The 25,257-nt window shown below is 42.3% G+C and overlaps 1 pseudogene; it reads right to left on the bottom strand.

Annotated features, from left to right (window-relative positions):
- Positions 1-3,162: 3,162 nt before the first annotated feature.
- LOC114364060 (E3 ubiquitin-protein ligase COP1-like) lies at positions 3,163-24,390 on the bottom strand (annotated as a pseudogene).
- Between the last annotated feature and the right edge of the window lie 867 nt (positions 24,391-25,257).

Raw genomic sequence — 25,257 nt, 5'->3', positions numbered from 1 at the left:
CGGATGACTGCTCTTCCATCTAAGCTACTTAGACACTTCACAATTGCAATGTCTATGGTATGTATCTCATCTACAAATTGAATTGAGCACATAACTTGTCTCCTACCCTATGTCTAAAAACTATACAAGAAGTGGAGGTCCACACATTTTTTTCACAATACAACTGACTCGAATAAAACACTAGCCAGTATAACCAGAGTAAATACAAATGAGTAGGTCTTTCAGGGGAATTCGAATCAACTTCCCGCTAAATTTTGTCAGTGTGTGCGACGTGCGTGCGCGCCGCATACGTATTGACCACATACAAACCGCGCTCGGTGCGTTTCTATGAAGATGACCTACTCATTTGTATTTACTCTGGTATAACCGATATTTCGACTCGGAGCGAAGCAGCACTGTCTACAGGCGCAGATTCGCGACAACTTACGTCTACTTTAGAATTTGGCCTCCACTAGTCGAGCTAGTTCGGGTGCTAGCGTACGGGGATCACATCGAGATAATTAAAACGACTAATCTAATTTCATTTAGTATATGTGGTGTGGACCATCACCGCTTATCTTCTGGACTTGAGTCCAAAAAAAGGAATAGTAATTATTGTTTACTAAGTATCCTCCCTACACTACACGATTGGTAATTCATTGATATACAGGATATTTTTAAGTTGATCAAACAAAAGGGTGAATACTAACTACTCAAATACAACTACTTTTTCTACAGGACCAATATCAAATTCTAAAACAATATTTACATGTCCATACTAAATGACTGCTAATAAAATAAATTAAAATTAAAAATTAATAAAATTAAAATTCATAAAATTCATTTATTTTTGCAAATAGGCTTTTAAAAAGCGCTTTTACACGTCCCAATATCAACCCTACCACTGCTTCGGGACAATAAATGGGCCAGTGCTGAGAAGAAGCAGCGCAAGAAACTCAGTCACTATTGTCAGCCTCCTTTTCAAGGTTTTTCAATGATTTTTGTATGGACAGGTATTTTTAATATTTGAACTTTGGTCCCTCCGTAAAAGTTGTTGCATTTGAGCAATAGATTCTACTTTGTTTGATCAAGTATAAAAATAACACACTGTATAAATCAGAATATAAGTTTGCTCCATAGACAAAATAACACTGATACAGATTCAATTTCACGTCCAATGTAGACTACGTTCATCTCCAGAAGAATCGTTTAGCGATCATGACCCACACCACAAAATACTCCGACAGCGCGGCCGTTTCGTTTGGCACCTCATAGCACGAGCGACGCCGCGTGTTCTTTTCTATTCTTACAAGAGTGCCGGCAGTGCCCTTACTTCTGATGCGAGCGGTAACATTTCCATTTTATCAATAATTTGGCAGCATTAAGTTTTAGTGTCACGCGGACCGTCCGGTGCGGACCCGCTCCGCACATCCAATCTGTATGAACTTCTAGGGAGCGTTTTAGAGTAATGCGGTCCGGAGGAACCGCTCGCTCCCTAGCAGTTCATACAGATCGGCTGTGCGGAGCGATCCGCACTGACAGTCCACGTGACACTAAAACCAGCCTAATATTTTCACTGCTTCTTTCTTTGTAAGACCCCGCAGACTAAAGACACTGGCTGATAGTTTGGTCTGTTTCCAATTTGTATGAGGAATCGGGCGATACCAAATCGGTGTAATGTGGGCACTTCTATACAAATGTTCATACTAAATATACAAAACTATCGGCCGAAATAAAGTCTATAGTCTTCATAAGTGCCAAAATACTGGTCAAAATTAAATAAAATATTTTATTTGATTTGGAGTGTCTTATTTTGAAGTGAAAAGGTTACTCGAGGTACCAAGTTACTTGGAGCACAAAGTCTCTCAGGATTACGCGAAAAAAAACTCCTTGTTGGTTCTTAAAAATGCCAAAATTAACAATTGAACCCTAAAAATATAGTTTCTAATCCTGCAAAAATTAAGATGTCACCGCTTGCATCGGCAGTAGCTACTGGGCGCTCTACTATTCCACAATCGCTCGTCACTTTACATCTAATATTTACTTTTTAAATACCTACCTAATATTTAAAATATCTGGTCTATTACACAAGAATGTCGTAGTTTTAAAATACAGATTTCTTCACTTGGATGGGACTTTAGGACAAAGGGTTTTAAAATACAATTTGTTATATCTGTTACGGTCAAAGTGATAAATGTGAAAATTATGAATAATCGCCGGTTATTATGAATAATTACCGCATGATTTGGTAAATGTGATTAATATGAGGTCATTTATGTGTGTATAAAATTAAATAGGCGGCTTAGGGGTGGCCCAAGGGCCACCCCCGCCGCACCTTAACCTATTTTTCACTTTAAATCAAAACATTATGTTATAGGCATCATGGAAAAGTAATATTATACAAGAAACATTCCAAACTCATTATGCCAAATTATATTAATATATGATATCAAAACGTTCAAAAGTTTGGCTGTACACGAACATGTACACAAGATGTTGTTCTCTTTTATGAAATTTGTTAGTACTAAGGTTGAATTATTAAATAATCACTGTTAAATGTGATTAATTTATCACTTTCACCGCTACTGTCGGGAATTATTCATAATAACCGGTTATTATTAATAATTTTCAATTTATCACATTAACCGTAACATATCTACTGATTTATTACTTCTATGGAATTTTCTCTATGGTGCTGACATCGAAAATTCTACAAGGAACCAAAACAATAAAGCAATTTTTCTCTTATTATGTACAAAGTTTAAGATTGCAAATCAAAAAAGACCTAATTTCCAGGCTGTTGAAATTGCTATTTTCCATGTCCCATATAATATTCATCTTAGTGCTGCACTGGAATGAGAAGAACCTCCTCCTTTTGTGGAAGTCGGTTAAAAATTGGCCTACATTAGGCCACTGCTAAAAGCAGCGCAAAAACTTTCAACCTCTTTCGTAATTCTAGAGGACACTCTTTTTACAAGCTTTATATTTTTTATACAGAACAAGGCAAGTATTTGATTGCAATCGCACCTGATATTAAGTGAGATGCATTCTAGGATAGTACATAATCTGCCCTGTAAATAAGTGCTTGTTCACTCTTGCCTTGAAATTAATTAATGAATTAATTTTGTTGAAGGTCCAATGACAGTTTAACATTCCCCCGGGACAAACTTGACCTTCACTGCTTGGGTTTTTATTGGCGGTCAAGCTGTAGATCCTGGCTACACAGGAGTTGCAGCGGTGGGAACGAGAGGTGGGAATTATCCCGTCTTGCCTTGAAAATGCATGCAAAACTTTCGTGCGAAATTCTACTAATATTATAAATGCGAAAGTTTGCAATATAATGTTTACCGATTTAATTGTTACCAATTGTATTTGAATTGTATTTGGATGTCTGGATGTTTGTTACTCTTTCACGCAAAAATTACTGAACGGATTTTAATGAAACTTTACAGTATTATTGTTTATAGCCCAGAATAACATATAGGTTATAATTTATGACGATCTGTGACAAACGAAATTTTACGCGGGTGAAGCCGCGGGCAAAAGCTAGTAAACAATAATTTGTCACTTCGATGTCAGTGCCACAGAGAAATGGTTGCTGAGGTCGCTATTAGGTATTAAATTAACACAATGACCCTGTAAATATAGGGTCGCTATCTACCTAACCCTTGAGAAGAGAGTATGTACAATTCAACAGTTTATTTCGAAGATCACGATCCTTAGTACGAAGGACATTATTTAGAATAACGTTGGAATCGAAGTTTTTTACAATACAATCGAATAGGGAGCGTAGCGAAGTTAATAAGACGGTGGGAATTTATTTCCCACCATATTTCTATTATCCTAACGGTCTAAAAAACAATTTAAAAATGCATGCATTTGAAAAGTTATGGGCATATAGTTCCCACCATATTTCTATTTAACCTAAAAGGTCTGAAAAGAGTGAAAAAAATTCACACATTGAAGGACAAATATCAATGTAATAAAACAAAATGTTGACACCATAGAAAAATATTTAAAAAGTAAGTGTATTTCACTGATACAATGATAAGAACGGTAGCTATTCTTTTAACATATAAATAAATAAATACCTTCATCATGCAAGGGAAGGGAATTCTCTCCCTAAATCTTTATTTACCTAGGTCTTTAAGGCACAGTAAATATTTGTTTATAAAGTTTGCTGGTTAGTCAAAATGAAAAGTTAATTTTAGTGAAATAAAAAACAAACTTGCGCCTCGCTCCCTATTCAAAAACCCCCACGAAGCTACACACTTCCTCTCTGTACACTCAAGATCGCAAAACAGTCAATATCACTGAGATGGTCAATGCACAAATTTAAAGCTGCGTTCACACACTACACTAATTATAAAGAGGAAAGATTTGATTGTTTGTATTGAATAGAATCCGAAACTAATTGGACCGATTTGAAAAAATATTTCGTCATTAGAATCCTACATTATTTCTGATAAAGAAAGGCGGTACGATGTTCGCTAGGTCAGGTAACATAAATTTTTATAATACAATTATTACGAAAATGTATTATGATTAGAAGAGTAGGTGTGATCTCTATAATTTATTTTTATTTCTCATGCCATCATCCTAGCTAGGGTCATTGAAGGTAAGTTTTATATTGGGAGTGTGAACGCAGCTTTATTCTGATTGGTGCAAACCAAGACAAAAAGTCAATCATCTTTAAAATTCAAAATCTTTACATCTTTTCACATACATAATTGTATTTCCAGTCGATTTATTACACTTGTCCAATACAATACTTTTTAATTGTTTTTGTTCACATCACTTCCACTTATTCGTATATTCACTTGTACACTGTTTTCTGTACACTTATTTGTTCAGCGTTTATTCACATTGTGGTTTTTGGCACGTCTCGGTCAAAGAACTTCAGCCGACAACGCTTGCAGGAACACCTTACACCAACTCCAACACCTGGAATAACAATAATACTGGTTATATTATCAGTTTGATTTAATTATCATTTTAGTTTAACTTTTTTTCGATTTTATGTGATGAGAAAGGATGGATGCAATTTGTTCAGATGCTGTTCCAACGCAAAACTTTGACTATACCCGAAGTAGGAACGTTGGGCGTTGTTTCCCGGAGGTTGCAAGCAAGCGACTTCGCACTGCGATCGCTGACGACAAAATTGAACAAAGTCTGACACTTACTTTGGGAGTATAGCTCGTATGTTGACGTTCAATGAGATACTTACTGTGAGCGCCCCAAAGTAAATATAAGTACTGTGGTGTTAAGACTTAAAAGAAGACAAGTCAGGTGCGACATCTGCTGACATATTGTAGGAGACCTAGTGTGATCACGGGCACCTGTGGCCTAATTCACGTATTTTGACAATCAAGATCTCGCTGACGTTCAGAAGTCGTCCCATTGAAAAACAGTTCTTAATCCGTATTCACAAGGGTCATTTCAATAGAACGATTACTCGATAGGATCGCAACTCGGCGATTTGTTGTCATTGAAGTTTTGTTCGTCGTCCCATTGAAAAACAGTTCTAAATCCCTATTCACAAGCGTCATTTTGACAGAACGATTACTCGATAGGATCGCAACTGAGCGATTTGTTGCCATTGAAGTTTTGTTACGTGAATAAGGCTACTGGATATTTTTTTTATCCACAACGAGGAAGCTCTTGGTCTGTATCTCATCTGATGGTAAGTGACGAAGGTGGAAGCGAGCTTGTCTGAACTGTCGGAACACAATAATGCTGTTAACATTGTTGTTATGGCGACAGACTTAGGTAAGATGGTGGGAGCTAGCCAGGCGGACTTAGAACAAGCCCTCTACCACCAAGCAAACCGAACAGAAAAATCTGCCCCCACTGGGGATCGAAGCAGGTGGTGTTACCACTAGACCACAGAGGCGGTTATTCTGTGGCGGTTAGTCTGCGGTATATTCTGACCTTGATGGTGCCCTGGCTGTTGGCGGCGAGCAGCACCTGGCTGTCGGCGGGCCGGCGCCAGCAGACGGCGGACACGAAGTCGCAGGGCTCCTCGTCGCGCCGCTCGCGCTCCAGCACTCACCTTGATGGTGCCCTGGCTGTTGGCGGCGAGCAGCACCTGGCTGTCGGCGGGCCGGCGCCAGCAGACGGCGGACACGAAGTCGCAGGGCTCCTCGTCGCGCCGCTCGCGCTCCAGCACGCCGCGCGCCGCGTCGAAGCGGTACGCCAGCAGCGGCCGCGACAGACCCGCGTAGTACACGTATCTGGGACGCACGGAACACATTAGTAACTGCCCTGTAGGCCTAAGATGCGCGCCGCGATAAGCGGTTATCACGCCATTTTTTCGATTTTCCCCATACATTTTGACGTCGATAGAAGTTATCACGGCGCGCATCTTAGGCCTATTTGATTTTACGCATAAGATCCTGCCGCTCCCGCCCCGCTGCCCGCTAAGTTCGAGGCTGAGGCCTTAGGCCTACTGGTCGATCATTGACTAGCATGCATCTCAGAATAGGGTATTTTACTCCATGTAAGAAAAAATATAAAAATGCATGTCTTTAATAGATTTCATAAAAACTAAACGGGAAACGATGACATTTTTACATAAAAGTGCAAATAATTTTTAAATTCACTTTTAAAAACGCATCTTTTTAATCTGTTCTTCAAGTCTAAAACGCCATCCGCCATGACGGATCCGCAGTGACGTCACTCCGTTAGTAAACAAGTACATTTTGGCTTGATTTATGTGTAAAATATTGAATTTATTTGTGATAATATCACGTTAATGGACTTTTAAGTTTTATTTTATTAAAATGGTGTCACGGAAGACGGTTTTGTGAAAGCAGAAAGTTAAAGTAAAGTTAAAGAAACTAATGGAGTGACGTCACGAGCCGAGTCAGCATGGCGGCTAGGCGTTTTCGCGCGAAAAGTCAAAATCATATTTACACTCAAGTTTTTAAGTCATTTATAGGCTTATAAAATTAAAAAGTCCACTGGTTCATTATAACCTTAGGATTGATTTACAACATATTTCAAAAAGGTGTAAGACCCTATTACACGACGCGTAGAAAACAGATCTAATTTGAGTAAATCTTCCGGCCAAACCAATGCGTTCAGCCTGCATGCGCGATAGCGATCACTGTGTTTGTAAAAGTTGTTCACACTGCCGCGTTCGCGTTCAAAAATCCATTTTAAAATCAGAAAATCGCTAATGCCGCATACAGACACTGAACCGGACGCCGCCTCCATTGTCAAAACGCGTCAATGTGAACACATAGCAACAAGTTCATACACGACATCTTTTCACCATCGTGCACGATATCGCGTACGCAAGCTGAACGCGTCGGTTTGGGCCAAGCTTAGTAAAAAAAAGTTAAATATTTAGTTTTTTCTAGTGTTAAAGTACCCTAACTTTGCAAAAAGAAATGCTGTGTATACCTGTAATTGAGGTCATATACGCATCATGTGTTAAGCAAGTTAAAATGTATGTACTGTATGTGATTTTGTTGGTGTACCTACTTAATAAACAAATAAATATAAAAAGGACTCACAGCGCGTTGTTCTCCGATCCGCAGGCGAGGTACTTCCCGTCGGTGGCGAGCCCGACGAAGTTCTTCTCGTTGGCGTGCCCGCTGAAGGAGCGCACCACGCGCGGGCTGTCCACGCGCCACAGCTTCAGCTGCGAGTCCGTCGACGCCGANCGGGTGGCAGGAGGAGCGCGGGTTGAAGCGCACGCAGCCACGTTGAACATTGTTCGTTAGCTCGCTAGCTCACGGGCTCGCTCGCTAGCTCGCCAGCGTACCTGCAGCGGGTGGCNATAAAGACATTATTATTATTATTATTATTAGAAAAAAAATTTTCTTCAGGACACAGCGGGCGAATTTTACTGCGCGTCGGAAAAAAATATTTATTTTATCCATGAATTTATACTATTTGGTTCATAAGCAAGTAAAGATTATTATTTTAGAATTTATTTACAGTTCCTGGCACATCAAATTACCATGATTAGTATTTTTTCTAGAATTAATTTTGAACTCTATGTGTAAGACATAAGGTTGAAAATAGCTTAAATACATTTTATTATTGAAAATATCATAAGAAAGCACTAAATAAAGAACTTGAATTTGTCTAAATGATTATTATTATTATTATTTTAATTAACATTTTTATTTCTACATACTATGGTACCATTGAATTAATGGAAAGTGTGAGAAAAGTGAGGATTGATAATTTATCATAGTACGGGAGATTATTTTTAGCACAAAGGCTACGGCTGTGATCATTATATTTGTTTTTTCAGACAGCACAAGCTTCTGCAGTACTTCTTGCACTAACATCTCACCATTTCCAGGAAAGCTTCGGCAGCTACGGGCAAATCGGTCCATGTAGGCTCCATGTTGCTATCGACTCTGGTCCACCCCCAACCAGTCGGGTAAAGGGAAAACTGAGTCGGTTGCTTGCAACTGATCCTATACGCGAACCCCTTGATATACTGCTAGTAGCCAATGCTGATATAAAGCTGTCTGGGTTATCTAATGTAGGGCCACACCTAAGCGTAGTCCACAGCGACCCATTAGGATCTTTATTCTCCCTTTTTTATTCCCTATCATCCAAAAAAATCCTATCCATTAGTTAGGTGAATTAAGCGTCTAAGTGAAAGCCACCTAATAGTCTTCTGATGCCGGATATGCTGACCCAAGCAGACCCATCCTTACAGTATTAAGTGTTTCATGGACCCCACATGTATTCCACATGCTCGAGAGCTTCTGTTGTTAGGCCCATTAGGGACATGTGGTTCGTTCCATAATGCCCAGTAACCCAGTTTGCGTACCTGTAATTGCTTGGGCTTACCTTTGATAAGTTTTCTCCATGACCCTTTATTTCCCTTTGGAAATGATTTGGAGAGGCTTATATCGTTGGAGCTTACCCATTCAGCCCTGTGCTTCTTGGATATGACCATATTTTATGGCCATGTGGTATGCTTTTAGATAAAGGTAGTATCAGTTCTGACCCAATAGGTATCGTCTCTGACCCTTGTCTCGCTAGACTGTTGGCTCTCTCATTGTATGTCCAGGTATCCTACATCAGGGACACTTTGTCGTTTGTCATGCCTTCAGGTTTGTTCATCTTTAAGATTGCATCTAGAATAATTCTAGACTCAACCTTCACGGAGGCGATGGCTTTGAGTGCTGCCTGCCTGTGGCTCAGGATGTAAATATTGCGTTTTTTACAACCCTGTTTTTTAGTGCACACATAATTATAGCGTAGAATTCAGCTTGAAATACTGTATCAAACCTCCATAAACGTTCACTGTGTTCGTAGTGTTTACAGTAGACGCCCGCTCCCGTTCCCAAGGCCAGGCCATCTTAGTTTGGAGCTGTCAGTAAAACGGATTAGGCAGTATGTTGGGATTTTGGTCCTCTTTTCTAGTCGTCCCTTGTTCAAGATCTATCCACTTATTAGCTCAATCCACTGTTTTTTTCCCACTTGTCATATTAATCCACTGGCATTGTTTCAGTAGTAGTAGTATGTACCTCTTACTATTACTACATGCTTGACTATGAACGAGTGCTGTAAGTGCCCGCCAACCTAGGCAGTTTTGTATTAGAATTGGCTACGGGCAGTAAGTAGTATATCAAGGGTTGTCCTTATGATTTTTCAAGTTATTTAAATAGGTTCAAGGGGTTCGCGTATAGGGTCAGTTGCCTTTACCGACTCAGTCTTCCCTTTACCCGACTGGTTGGGGGTGAACCAGAGTCAACATGGAGCCAACCTGGACCGATTTGCCCGTAGCTGCCGAAGCTTGCCTGGAAAAGGGTGAGATGTTAGTGCAAGAAGTAGCGCAGAAGCTGTTGCTGGCTGAAAAAACAACTATAATGGTCACAGCCGTAGCCTTTGTGCTAAAAATAATCTCCCGTACTATGATAATATCAATCCTCACTTTCCTCACACTTACCTTTCCGTTAAATCACTGGTCCTATAGTATGTAGAAATAAAAATGTTAATTAAAATAATAATAATCATCATTAGACGTTTAGACAAATTCAAGTTCTTTATTTAGTACCTTCTTCTTATGATATTTTCAAAAATAAAATGTATTTAAGCTATTTTCAACCTTATGTCTTACACATAGAGTTCAAAATTAATTGAAGAAAAAATACAAATCATGGTAGCTTGATGTGCCAGGAACTCTAAATAAATTCTAAAATAATAATCTTTACTTGCTTATGAACCAAATAGTATGAATTCATGGATAAAATAAATTTTTTTTTCCGACGCGCAGTAAAATTCGCCCGCTGTGTCCTGAAGAAAAATTTTTTTTCACCTACTTTTTTCGAAAAAAGTACCATACAATGGTATATATTTATAATCCTGATAAATGTAGCTTTCAGGACATATTTTTTTTATTAGATTATCTCCAGTGGTTTAAAAGTAAACGACGTTTATTTAAAAAAATACTTTTTGGTTTTTGTGAATTTTTCTCAATAATTATATTTTTTTGTATGAAAAGGCAAAAAGTTTGTTCTAGAAATGAATTCGCCATCCTTTAATTATCCGAAAATGACACCACACTTGCCCTAATACTCATAGTTTTGAAGATATGGGCCTTAAAGTGAAGCGCGGCAGAAGGAAACTTGCCCCCCCTCCCCCTGCTACCACAGGGGGGGCTCCCGATGTCTACCGACGGAAATCTACTCAGGAGCACCCAAAGAACAACTGGTGCAAAAATGAGCCTTCTATACCAAAGTGGAGGGCTCTCCATACAAATCATTGCACTAAATTCCCTACTACTAGCAGCAACGCTTTGTATAAAAAAGATGCGTGATACGACGTAACAGAACCGTTTTTTGCAACTATTTGACAGTTCGTTAGCATTGGCATGCCAAAAACTTGAACTCTGAGATTTTTTCAGATTTTACGTGAGTGAAATCGTTAATGTTTATGAGAAGTGCTTCTGAAACGTGGTGAACTGGTGACTGGTTCAGTGATTGATTATTGTACAAAACAGGGAAATAATTCTAAAAACTGACACACAAATGACATCCAGTGACATCCTAAAATCGGTTTCGTTTGACAGCTCGCGGTTTTCGCTCTATTCCGAAGAAATATTAACTTTATGGCTTTTAGCTAGATCTCTTGATCTACACACTGTCACTGAACTTAAATTAAATTCATGTTATATGCGTGACCGCTGATGGCTGCTGGGGCAGGAAAGTTCTTGAGTGGCGACCACGAGCCAGAAGACGTAGTGTGGACAGGCCTCCCACTAGGTGGACCGACGATCTGGTGAAGGTCGCGGGAGGTGCCTGGATGCGAGCGGCGCAGGACCGATCTTTGTGGAAATCCTTGGGGGAGGTCTTTGTCCAGCAGTGGACGTCTTTCGGCTGAAACGAACGAACGATATGCGTGACGTCACCTTGATCCGCTTGGTGACGCCGGCGATGGCGAAGAACTCGTCGTCCTTGTCGAACTCGATGGTGGACACGATGGTGGAGTAGTTGATGGCGTCGCTGCAGTACGACAGCGTGGCCAGCGGCCGCAGCGTGCGGTAGCGCGTGAACGCCACCAGGTCCTCGCGGAAGGCTTCTAGGCCGCGGGCGCCGCCTAGCAAAGGACAGACTGATATAGGCCCATCACAGCAACATCAACCTAACATTTGTTGTTGTTGGGGCCTCCTAACACAAGTATTATACTTAAAAGGAGACCCCGGTTACTTGCAACAATATGTAAACTTCAAAGATACTGAATAAATATTTTTTTCATTTGTACGTAATCGCTGAGGAAATGCCCAGGGTTCCCAATAGGCTAAAAGACAGCCCTGCTAGATAAAATTAAAGCCAGAAGGGGGAGAGTCGCTTTATAGAGACCAAAAGGGGGTTTATCGAGACCAGAATGGGGAGTCACTTAATCGACACCAGAAAGGGGAGAGTCACTTAATAGATACCAGAAGGGGTACAGTTGCTTTATCAACACCAGAAAGGGGAGGTTCACTTAATAGGCACCAGAAGGGGGAGAATCGCTTTATAGGGAGCAGAAGGGGGAGTCGTCTTATAGTGACCAGAAAGGGGAGAGTTGTTTAATAGGGACCAGAAGAGAGACAGTCACTTTATAAGGGGGAGAGTCGTTTTATCGAGACTAAAAAGGGGAGTGTAGCTTTATCGAAACCAAAAAGGGGAGAATCGCTTTATCGAGACTAGAATGGGTCAGTTTATAAGGGACAGCAGAAAAGTTACTTACAGTAAGATAGTGCAACTCGCCTAGGAAGAAATGATTCGTCTTGTTGTTAGCGCGTTCCTAAATCTTACCCCCCATCAAAGCCAATCAAAAATAAGTATTACTGTACCTTGCGGCTGCGGCGCGCGGCTGGAGGCACCGACCGAGTGGTGCGGCGAGCCCACCGGCGCCGTTCCTTCCGGCAGGCGCTGGTCGCCGCCTGGAACAAGCGAGCCTTCTTGTATTACAGTTCAAAATTCGCAGCCGTTATTGAAAAATAAAAAATATTGAAAAAACAATAAATCCTACTGCGTAAAAATGAACTAAAAAGACAACTTAGTGTTCACAAATGCAGTAGAAGACAATGAATTTTTTTTCTTCCGCCATTCTTCTCAGCACCAGCTCACATTATTATGTTGTCATGTCAGGAGTTGGGGCGGGGTTGCAGCCTCACTTTTTTTATCCATAACGAGGAAGCTCTTGGCCTGTATCTCACCTGATGATAAGTGACGATCAGGCCGAAGGTGGAAGCGAGCTTCACCCGGAATCCTCAACCACGGAGGAACTGGCTATCTTAACTCTAACTGCCGGAACACAATAATGCTGTTAACATTGTTGTTATGGCGACAGACTTAGGTAAGATGGTGGTAGCTAGCCAGGCGGACTTAGAACAAGCCCTACCACCAACCAAATCGAACAGAAAGATCTGCCCCCACTGGGAATCGAACCCGGCACCTCTGCGTCTGAAGCAAGTAGTTTTACCAGGCCTATTCATCTCCGCGAGTTTACATCGAAAACAAAACACGCACGATGGCCCACCTACAGGATACTATTCGACAAGGCCTCACTTACGAGCGAACATTGACTCACGCACTCGTATTCTTGTGTATGATGGAAGAAAATAAAGAAAATGGTGTACTAAATACTGTGCAGTACATATTTAACTGCCTAACTAATAATAAAAACACAGAATGTACTTTTTTAAGTTGCCTCAAGACACTGAGAGGTAAATAAGTAGTTAATATTATTCATGATAATTCATGCTAAATCATGTATTTCCTCCGCCATTTTCCGCAGTTTGGCACCTCACGTCACATCATTTTACCGAAGTCAGCCCTATAGCTTCGGCGCAGCGCCGATCACTGACGTTTGTCAACAAAATGGTGGTTGACTCTTGAGACAGGCTAAATTACACCATAATATTATTAATGACATTGAGCATACATTTTTTTAAATACCTTCGCGAAGTAAAACTTCTGTACGTAGTACTTATTATTATTCTGTGCTACTACGGGGTGTCTACTCACAAGCGGCGCCCTCAGGCGGCGGCGGCGGCTCGGGCAGCGCGGGCTCGGGCGCGGGCGGGGTGGCGGCGGGCGCGGGGCTCGAGCCCGGGAAGTATAACTCGTCGGCGCGGTGAGCGAAGTAGCACTGCAATACATTCAAATTCAAACATTTTATTCAGTACATAGGCCCTTTTTCCAAGGCACTTATACACGTCCCAAATATAAAACTCATTTATTTTTGCAAATAGGCTTATAAAAAGCACTTTTACACGTCCTAGTATTATGAGGGATGAGGAATGTCACTTAAAATGTGTTAAAGCGGTGTAAAATTATGAATTTTGGCAACATTTTACTCAAAATGCCCGTACGGGGAATGTCACTTAAAATGTGTATACCTATAGCCTGACCAGGAACATAAAAACCCTGGCATAGAGGCGCGTCAATTGCATTTGATAGTGCAACACTGAGTACAGTCGTACCTGTGTTAAATTAATAGGCTAACTTTATGTATCAGGATTCAGAATTACGGGCTAATTTGATATTTTCATAAATTAACGAAAAAATATTATTATAGGTAACCTGGTTTAAATAAATTAAATGAAACCATCAATCGAGCTAGTAGGATTTATTTTATTATTCATCAATAATAAAATTCATAACTTGAATATTCAACTGCAATGTCTGCTAAGAACGCTTCAAACTCGGTACTTCTTTCCCAATTCCATAAAATTCAACACTTAAAAAGTGACAAAAAACTTTAAAATAGGTAGTTGAAACAAACCACAGCTAATTTTCTTAGTTGACTGTACTATAAGATAAACATGTCAGTCAATTTGACAACCTTTGTCGGAAACATTATTCAATGAAAATATTGCCCGAACCTTTCTCTTCGACAAATACTTTAACACCATTGTGAACCACTTTTCTTTCACGACTATAAAAAGATTTTAGCAATTTATTCACAAAATCAATTGCGCACATTTAAAATAAAGTTTGTTTACACTTTGACAGCAATAGACTGACATGCAAGGTGACATGACAATGAAGTTTTCAGTTACTGTTGCCATTAAAAGAAATTAGTACCATTAGTTTTCCGCAACATGGCGAGGGTTTTTATGTTCCTGGTCAGGCTATACCAAAATTATGGTGTAAAAATAATTGATGCAATTTTGGTATAATTTTTCTCAAAAATGTAAATTTTCTTACATTTTTGAGTTGTGTTGTAAAATTAAGTGACATGCCCCGTGCGGACAACACGGGGCATGTCACTTAATTTTGGTATAACGAAATAAAAATATAGCATAGGAAAGTCCAGTTAGGCTCATGCAAGGGCATAGACAACAATTTGACACCATTCCCTAATAAATCGAAATCACAACTTTTCTAAAAAGACACTTCATTCTGGTCTTAAAAAACATTTTCAATTACCTGTAAATTACGATTTTTGGTCGCATTGTAATAGAAAAAAGTAGTTTATTTGAGTTGACAAAATAGTGACGTCACTTGCTTGTAGTGCCATGACAGTTTTAAAAAGTACGTCAATTGATTGGTGGTGTCAACACGTCTATTGTAGAAGCTCCGCTCTCCTCGTCGGACGGCGCCGGGCTGGGCCAGGCTGGGCCGGCTGCGGCTCCGGCCGGCGCTGTGGGAGCGGTACCTGCACGAAGTCGTCGAAGTGCGCCGTGAGCTTGCGCCAGCGAGCCGCCAGCGCGTCCCCGCCGCCTCCTCCCGCGAAGCTCTCCTCGTCGGACGGCGCCGGGCTGGCGGCCAGGCTGAGGTCGGGCTCCTGCACATGGCAACATGAGAGGATTTTATTTTAAAGTCAACAGAACCCGCATTTATGATTAAAGCCCGGTCCGTGAGCATGTAGAATTTTATCCAATGACCCCTAGCTACCCATCCTTATCGCTCGCGCGTAATTATGTTGCTATCGCGCTCGCACACTCACTGTGGGCGCCCGTCGCACAGTCGCGACAACAATATAATTACGCGCGAGCGATAAGGATGGGTAGCTTGGGTTATTGGACAAAATTTTACGTGCTCCCGGACCAGACTATAGATAAGAGCACACTTTATTGTTCAGATACGTTGTACGCGTCGCGGATGCGCAACGTTTCCGCCTCGAGTGAGCGGCGTACGATACACTCAGTAAGATAATGGATTCCGACGAGGAAATACTGCAGTCAGCTTTGTTATTTCGAAGAAGCTAGAGGGCGAGGCAGTGTACAAAATGGCGTCCACGCTTCTCTCCGCGGCAAAACCGTTGCACGTCCGCAACTACTTCCCCGCTCCGCTTTGAAAACGCTCGTAATCCGCCAGTGTGGCATATCCCTTAGACTTGGTACACTATGTACACTATAGTACACACACTCGCCTGCCGCAGCCCCAGCGCCGCCAGCACGCCGCCCACGTGCTCCAGGTCGGCGCGCACCAGCGCCGCCTCGCGGGCCAACTGCTCCAGCTGCTGCGAGCGCTGGTACACTATGTACACTATAGTACACACACTCGCCTGCCGCAGCCCCAGCGCCGCCAGCACGCCGCCCACGTGCTCCAGGTCGGCGCGCACCAGCGCCGCCTCGCGGGCCAACTGCTCCAGCTGCTGCGAGCGCTGGTACACTATGTACACTATAGTACACACACTCGCCTGCCGCAGCCCCAGCGCCGCCAGCACGCCGCCCACGTGCTCCAGGTCGGCGCGCACCAGCGCCGCCTCGCGGGCCAACTGCTCCAGCTGTTGTGAGCGCTGCCGGAGCAGTTGAGCCAGGAACTCGTGTAGGAGCCGATGATGCGCCGCCGCCGACTCCGCCTGGGGACATGGTAATTGTAGATGAAACAAACAACCTACAAATTGAAAGATACCCGCGATTACACACTTTCAATGAGGGCTATCGTTTTAGCGCTCACCAGTTTGCGCCACTGTAGAGTAAGGTCCTGTCACTTGCTAGTAGCGAAGACAGTGGCAACAACTGGTGAGTGCTAAAGTGGTAGGAGGACTATCGCATTTGGACTCATCGAGATGGCGCCACTGTAGAGTAAGGTCCTGTCAATCGTCATGGGTGCCAACTGTTAAAGTATAAAAACGATAGCCCTCATTGCCTCCCTTTCTCTCTCTTTCATTCCCAACAGGTAGTGAACTGCGCTCGTGCGCCCTGTTCGTTACCCACTACCGCGCTTCACACACCCAAAAGTGTCATTTCGAACTCTCACAGCTCACATCTCCTCTAAACACAAGATAACTTACATCTCCTCTCTTCTTTGATAAAATCCGGACCTTGGATGGACACAAGTCCATACCAGAATCCAGTTTCAGTCTTACTTATGTTCATTCATCATCATTATCATCATTTCAACCACGTCCACTGCTGAACATAGGCCTTCCCCAATGACTTCCACATCGCCCGGTTGGTAGCGGCCTGCATCTATCGCCTTCCTGCTACCTTTATGAGGTCGTCAGTCCACGCGTTTTCCGTCACTAGATAAGATTTCAAACACATTGTCATTTTTCTTCACAAACACATACCTCCAGCAAGCGCTTGCGTCGCGGATCACATCCAGCATAGAGTCCACATCAGCCACGTCAGTCAATCCACCTCCCACATTGTGTTTTCCGTCACTTCATTTCATACACAAATAGTCATTTTTCTCCACATACACATACCTCCAACAACCGCTTGCGTCGCGCCAGCACATCTAGCATCTCTATGCTACTAAGAGTCCACATCAGTCACGTCAGTCAGTCCACCTCCCACATTGTGTTTTCCCTCACTTCATTTCATACATTCTCTTCACAAACATACCTCCAGCAATCGCTTGCGTCGCGCCAGCACATCGAGCATGGAGTCCACGTCAGCCAGCGCGAGGTGCCTCGACGAAGCAGCCACGAGCCGCCGCAGCCGCTCCGCCTCGCCGCCGGCCGCCGCGCCGCCCTCGCCGCCGTCGCCGGAGCCGCCGCCGCACACGCGTAAGCGGCGTTTCGCTACCTATTTATTTAAAAACTTTATTGCACACACATAAAAATGATCCGTACAAAAAGACGAGCTTAATGCCATATGGCATTATATGGAGACAACGGTGGCAAAGTTAGCGACTGCGCAAACTGGGCGACAAACGGGGCGACTAGACGCGGCCACGAAACGCGCGCGCGCCTCATTTCAAATAATTAGCTTGTCGTCGCGACAGAGTCGGAAGTCGCGACAACAGCTAATATATGAAATTGACAAGTCACGGCGTCTAATCGCCGCGCGCGATTGTCGCCCAGTGTGCGCTGTCACTTAGAACAACTCCCCCCGGGCAATATAACATTCCTTCAGGGAGAGAAGCATCTAGGAAAGATGGGCGAAGCAATTCGCCGCCCTCGCCGGAGCCGCCGCCGCACACGCGTAGGCGGCGTTTGGCTACCTACACATAGAGACAACGGTGGCAAAGTTAGCGATTGCGCAAACTGGGGCTAAGCACGGCCACGAAACGCGCATCATTTGAGATAATAGAACCAGTCATTTCGAAAACGGCACGAGTCACACTTTTTTAAATATAGTTTTTTTTTGGCGCCATTTTATTTATTATGGATCAATGAATGGTTCAATTAACTTAATTATGTATATGAAATTGACACGTCGCGGCGTCTAATCGCCGCGCGCGATTGTCGCCCAGTGTGCGCTGTCACTTAGAGCAGCTCACCCCAGGCAATATAACACTTCAGGGAGAAAAGTAGCTACGAATAGGAAAGACCTATACATGGAGACAACGGTAGCAAAGTTAGCGACTGCGCAAACTGGGCGACAATCGCGGCGACTCTCACCACAAAACGCGCGCGTCAAATTGTCAAATCGCGACGTCTAATCGCCGCGTCTGTCGCCGCGATTTTCGCCCAGTGTGCCCTCTCGCTTAGAGTAGCTCCCCCCAGACAAAATCACATTCTTTCTNTTGACAAAAATTTGTGTCCATGGACATTATAAAATGTTTGTTTCGGGCTGGGTGTTTTCTAACCATAATATGTATTTATTTTTGTTATGTAAAAGTATTTAAGTATGTTCATATCCCATAGTACAAGCTTGCTTAGTTTGAGACTAGAGGCGCAGTGTTCAAATATTATGTCGAAGGATATTTATTATTTATTTATTCACTATTTGAAGATTACGGTTTAATCCAACTTACGGCTTGTTTTTACACTGTGGCGTCATCGCGTCGCGCAATGTCAGCGCGAGTGTCAGTTCGAGGTGTGCGGGGGCTGAGGTAAACGAATGCACGGCATCGAGGCGGTAAATCCTAGCCTTAAATTCCGCAATAACTTCAGTGAGAGAAGCATCTACGAATAGAAAAGACGGGCGAAGCAATTCGCTGCCGACGCCGGAGCCGCCGCCGCACACGCGTAAGCGGCGTTTTGCTACCTACACACGGAGATCGCAAAGTTAGAACAGCTGCCCCAGACAAAATAACTTTTTCTTTCAATTCCTCAGGGAGAGAAGTCGTTACAAATAGGAATACCGGGCGAAGCACACGCGTAAGCGGCGTTTCGCTACCTGCACGGATATCGCAAAGTTAGAGCAACTGCCCCAGACAAAATAACACTTGAGGGAGAAAAGTAGCTACGAATAGGAAAGACGCGGTTATTCTAAGAACTCACGGCGTGTTAAGTCACTGATACAAAATGGTCACCCGCCGATCGGGCGGTTTTCGCGCGGGTGAAAACCGCGTCGTGAGTTGTGCATTTGTTTTTACATAAGTATCTATTAATAATAATACATATATGCTGTTTGTGTTCCATAAAATAAATAAATAAATAAATAAATCTGCATTCTACAGAAGCTGCGGGCCCGCAACCGCCGCGGGCGCGGGTGAAAATCGCGCCATGAGTTCTTAGCCTTATACATGGAGACAACGGTGACAAAGTTAAAACAGCTCTCTCAGACAAAATAATATTCATAGACAGAAGCAGCTACGAATAGAAAAAAGACAGAATGAGCGATTCTGGAAACAGTGTCTCAAAAAATCTTTGACCAGTGTGTGTTGCCAGTATATGGATCTGAAACGTGGTCGCTTACCAAGTTACCATGGGCCTCATAAGAAGGCTCAAGGTCACCCTAAGGGGGATGGAGCGGGCTATGCTCGGAATTTCCCTGCGATTGTATGAGCGAGAAACTGACCGACACAGCCCGGGGAATTTATGAAATCAAGTGGCAGTGGGCGGGGTACATATCTCGTAGAGCTGATGGCTGTTGGGACAGAAGTTTTCGAGTGGCGACTATGGGCCAGAACACGTAGTGTGAGCAGGCCTCCCGTCTCGTCAGGTGGACCGTCGGTCTATCCCAACTACCTAAGACTGGTCGTCTTCGATCTGCAATTGTAAACTGTAATAGTTCTCATCGTCTCACCAGCTCATTGCACCAATCACTAGGGCTCACTTGGGGCAGTGTCCGCAGCGCGTCACTAGGCCTCCAGCACTCACCAGCTCGTTCAGCAGGAAGTTGGGGAAGATGTGGTCGCGCGAGGCGAGCGCGGCGCCGCACTTGGGGCAGCGGCGGTGCAGCTCCACGGCCTTCGAGCAAGCGAGTGTCCGCAGCGCGTCACTAGGGCTCCAGCACTCACCAGCTCGTTCAGCAGGAAGTTGGGGAAGATGTGGTCGCGCGAGGCGAGCGCGGCGCCGCACTTGGGGCAGCGGCGGTGCAGCTCCACGGCCTTGCCCACGCACGCGAAGCAGAACGAGTGCCCGCAGCGCGTCACGTACGCCTCCTCGATCAGCTCGAAGCACACCGGGCACAGCAGGTCGCAGTCCTGAAGCACAGAGTGATAATATAGCCTTTAGGGTCATAGCAGACATGATACTTTTAGCAGCGGCGATCGGCGATTGTGCGACGATTTCGCAACTTCATGCATTCGGACGCGGTATCGGAATAGCGCATTTTAACGCAGGTTGGCCTTAGTAAGAACATGGTGTGCAGGTGCGGTTTTGTTCCCCAGTCGATGAAGCACCTGATGTCGTGCCCTGAGTGCCCAAGCAACTGCACTCAGGAGGATTTGATGAGTGCTGCTGACAACGCCACTCTTGTGGCTGAGTTTTGGGCTGACACTGTGTAGGTTTGTTGTCGACACGAAAAGAAGAAGAAGATATTAGCGACTCTATCGATGCAGCATCGAGATTCGGATTCGGATGCAGTATCGAAATCGTACGTTTTAGCTACTGCCTGTGCTACTGCTTTGATGATTGATCGACAGTACTCGGAGAGGTAGACATAGATGCTAAATCGATACGACCAGGCATCCAAATGAATATGGAGCCGGAGTGTACCGTTCAGTCGCTATGTCGAGCTTCCGAAAAGCGACTCAATTGCCTGCGTTTGGCGTTTTTAAGCGTGCTATGTGGAATGTGTGGTGGTTGCATTCAGCTTCTAAAAGGCGGTTAAATCGCCTATCGAATGAAATAACATTCACACTTACAAAGTCAACACTTTCTATACCTATTGTTTATTATTGAACAACGATCATGTAGGTTAACTAGGTTGCAATCGATTACCGACATTTGTTTACATTTCTTAATGAATAAGTAAACAGAATAATAAAAGTGTGTTAATATGAAACAATATTACTCTTCAATATAAGCACCGCACATTACAAAGTAAATAGGTGCAGAAACAATAAGATGCAGCATGCAGCACAATTGAGGCGGTCTTATCTCTTCCAGACAACCTTCAGAGTAAGAGGACAGTTCATCGAATTGGGGGACGATGGGCAAACAATCAAAATCTATGTTAATAAAAGACAGATCATTTTTTGACAAGGCAAATAATAAGAGTACCCCAAGAGAAGTTGCTGTAGGTTCCAGATGGCAAGGGACAACAAAAATTGCGCTTGAAAGTATCAAGGGATGTCGAAAGACATTCTCTACTTTGATCATTCATCTCTACCTATCTCAAATGACCATGAGATTGTCACATTACAGTTGGTGTTGTGTCTACTATAGTAGATCAGCATCCGTGTTGACACTGTGTTTCAGTAGACTTTTAATGTTACAAGACTGGTCAATGGTCTTTGGCTCCTGAGCAGGGAGACGACAAATGAAACAGCTGGATGCGTGTGCGATAATCAAGAGCGTAGTTTATTAATTATTAACTGCTTATATACTAATAAGATGTGCGTCAGTCGTGACGCGCGACCTACTGTGTTTTGTCTAATAAACAAATGCAGTGTACGCTGACGCTACAGGTCAATAAGGAATATGCAAGCATTGGCATTATCAAATCAATCAGTGGTTTTCTTTGACAAAAAATTCAAAAGATACCAAGATATAGAGACGACGTCATTGGTCACGTTAGAATGACATGCAGTCCCATACAAGTTACTATGGGCGGGTGACATTTCACGTCACGCTCAAAGTTTAAACACTTGTAAGCTAGCATTTTTAAAGCGTATTTGCAGTAGGGATGTTATGGATATGTAGTTTCGGTTATGGATACGGTTACGGTAACGGATATTTTTAAAATTTCGGATATCCGAAAGTTTCGGTTACGGTTACAGATATCTGTGCTTTAGAATGCAATTTGCAATAGTTGTCCAACACGGTTCATTCATGGCAGCACACTTTACATTTTACATAGAATAAAAAGTAATTAAAAAAAATAAAAAATGATACTAGAGGGTATTATAAGAGTAGGCGCACACCATTGATTTTTAGTTGGCCGATAGTTGTGCCCGATTTTAATTTGCATGAAGAATCGGCCAAATCGAATCGGCGTAGTGTGCGCACTCCCATGCATGCCCATACTGATCAACTGCCCGACTAAACTATCGGCCGACCAAAAATCAACGGTGTGCGAATCAGGCTGTTATGCCTTTACATATTATGCTATACAAAAACACAATTTAAATTGCTTACATCCAAGACTATCCGAAACTTTGAATCGGTTACGGTCACGGCTTCGGATATTTTTTTATTTCGGATTTTTTTTTTATGTGATAGGAGGCAAACGAGCAGACGAATCACCAGATATCCGATAGTTTCGGTTACGGACATAACATCCTTGATTAGTTAGTGAATAATGTTACCTTCTCCTCGAGGGAGCCGCCGAGCCCGCCGAGCGCCACGGCCGAGCCGCCGGGGGCGCCCGACGACGCCGCGCTCGACATGATGCTTGCCGCGCTGCAACGACACAAACAATAAACAAATATTAATAAACTAGCTGTGTCCGCGACTTCGTACGCGTGAAAGTAGTTCCCATTTTCGCAACATTTTTAAATTTTTTATACATTGTATACAGGGTGTTAGGTAAATGGGTATATGAGCCGACACTAGCCCATCTTAACATGGTCATATAAATGGTATGGTGAAGTCAGAAATTTGATATCATCATTTCGTTTTTTTTAATTTTCATACAAAATAAATTTTATAAAATCCGATTTGTATGAAAATTAAAATAATTAAAATTCAGATATCAATTTTCTGACTCCACCATACCATTTATGACCATGTTAACATGGACTAGTGTCGGCTCATATACCCATTTACCTAACATCCTGTATACTGCTCCTCCCCTATTTATTCAACCGTAGGGTAATGTTATGTAGCCTAAACCTTCCTCGATAAATGGGCTATCCAACACAGAATTGGACCAGTAGTTTCTGAGACTAGAGCGTTCAAACAAACTCTGAGCTTTATAATAAAGTAATCGAGCTTTCATACACAGTTTTACATAAGTTAATAAGTACATAAGTTTGCTGTTAACAAACACTTTATTCAATTACATTCAAGGAGTAGTCAGGATTTCAATAAAAATAATTGGACAGAAGATGCCACTGTACTATACATCATTGATGGTTTTAATAAAATCGCAAGTGATCATTGGCAATACAATGTACAATATACTTTTTCGTCTAACACTGATGCACAAAATCCATCCTCATCCGTACCCTTAAACTATTTGTACACTTACAGGGCATTCCAGCCTTCCCGCCTGAAACTGGCCCACGCACTGCACATATTGTTAGTTTGTTCACTTCACAACATAAGTATAGTAGCACATATTTACAAAAGATTTCCTATAAAGAATAATATTAAGTTGAAGTGGCTCAAAAGGCATCGGTGATCACAGTTACTAATCTTTAGGAATGAATTCAGTAGATTTGGCAATGAAATAATGTTTTTAATGGACAAATTTGATCAACATATGGTGGGGTTTAGATGAGTGCCCTTTACTGTTAAGTTACATAAAATCAATGTTACATAAATCTATGTTTGGATGGTATTATTGCATCTGAAAACCACTCTGTGTTATTTGTTTAATAGCACACAATAAAAACTATTGTATACATTTCCAATAATTATGGATAAAAAAAGAAACCATTATGATTTTATGTTGAGTAAACACATTAAATACAAACAACTGTTCACTGTTCAAAGTAAAATACATTTCCCTCCAAGAAAATGTGTATCACTGTGTTGCAACTAATTTAAAAGTGGGTATGGCAGAGCCTGTTTGTTTACACTCCACTGGAGCCTAGGGGAGGGGAGCCTCGGTGTATTTTTAGCTCTTAATCGATATTTTATCGATTTGCACTATTTACTACCAACATATGACTGAAAAACTTAAGAACAACAAATTTTGAACTCATAACAAAAAGCACATGGTACTTACATTATATCAGAACCGGAGATCATCAAGTATTGCAACAAGACATTCTAATGTGTATTCTTGTGTGTAAGTCCTCACAGAACCAGCCAGTTCCTGGTTTCAAGCTTCACACATCAGCACTGTACTCCACCCCTCACAAACATCAATTTTGTCACACACCACGTAATATCCACACCAATACTTAAGTCAGCACTGATCAAATTGTTCATAAAACACTTTCTTCTTGAAAAACCCATTGTTTCATCGTGTTATTCTGCATTTTTCTAGCCTTTTCTGAATGCAGCATACTCCTGATAAATTTTGACACAACTGTTTGATGTTGCCACAAATAAAAAAACCGGCCAAGTGCGAGTCGGGCTCGCGCACAAAGGGTTCCGTAGCAGCAAATATAATAAACTTATTATGTCAATTTAATCAACCTATCTCAAAAACTATAAGAGATACTTTGATCAAACCAAAAATCGTTGAAAGAGTTAATTAGCATGCATCACCTCTATTTTTTTTAGAATTTTATACCCCGTAGTTATAAAAATAGAGGGGGGGGGACATACTTTTTACGACTTTGAGAGCTGATATCTCAAAAACCGTTCACTTTAAGAAAAATGTTTTTTAGAAAACTTTATATCATTTTAAAAGACCTTTCCATTGATACCCCACACGGGTATGTACATCGAAAAAAAATTTTCATCCCTCAGTTACATGTATGGGGGGCCCCACCCCCAATTCTTTTTTTTACTATTTAGTGTCATAATTTTGTAGCGGTTCATACAACACATATTCCCATCAAATTTCATCACTGTAGTACTTATAGTTTCCGAGTAAATCGGCTGTGACAGACGGACAGACGGACAGACGGACAGACGGACAGACGGACATGACGAAACTATAAGGGTTCCGTTTTTGCCATTTTGGCTACGGAACCCTAAAAATGTGTAATTTATTCTGATAGTGCTGCGCTGCAGGGCTACCAAGGGTGGGCTCAGGTGGGCTACAATATCTATAAGACGTTTTGATGAGAACAGAGACACAATCAATCAATCAATAAAGCATTTTATTGATTTTAATTAATATTAAAAATAAATTCTGCTTAAAAACGCAACCAACTCTAAAATATTAAAATGACGCTAGCGGCATCTATGAGTTTACCTTGAAACTATTAAGTGAACTGCTTTACCCATGTGATTTCA

The sequence above is a fragment of the Ostrinia furnacalis genome, unplaced genomic scaffold (assembly GCF_004193835.3).
Source record: "Ostrinia furnacalis isolate ACB-3 unplaced genomic scaffold, ASM419383v2 OfSCF7343, whole genome shotgun sequence".
Taxonomy (NCBI): domain Eukaryota; kingdom Metazoa; phylum Arthropoda; class Insecta; order Lepidoptera; family Crambidae; genus Ostrinia; species Ostrinia furnacalis.
Note: the sequence above shows the minus strand (reverse complement) of the source record. Positions and strands in the feature narration are given on the sequence as shown.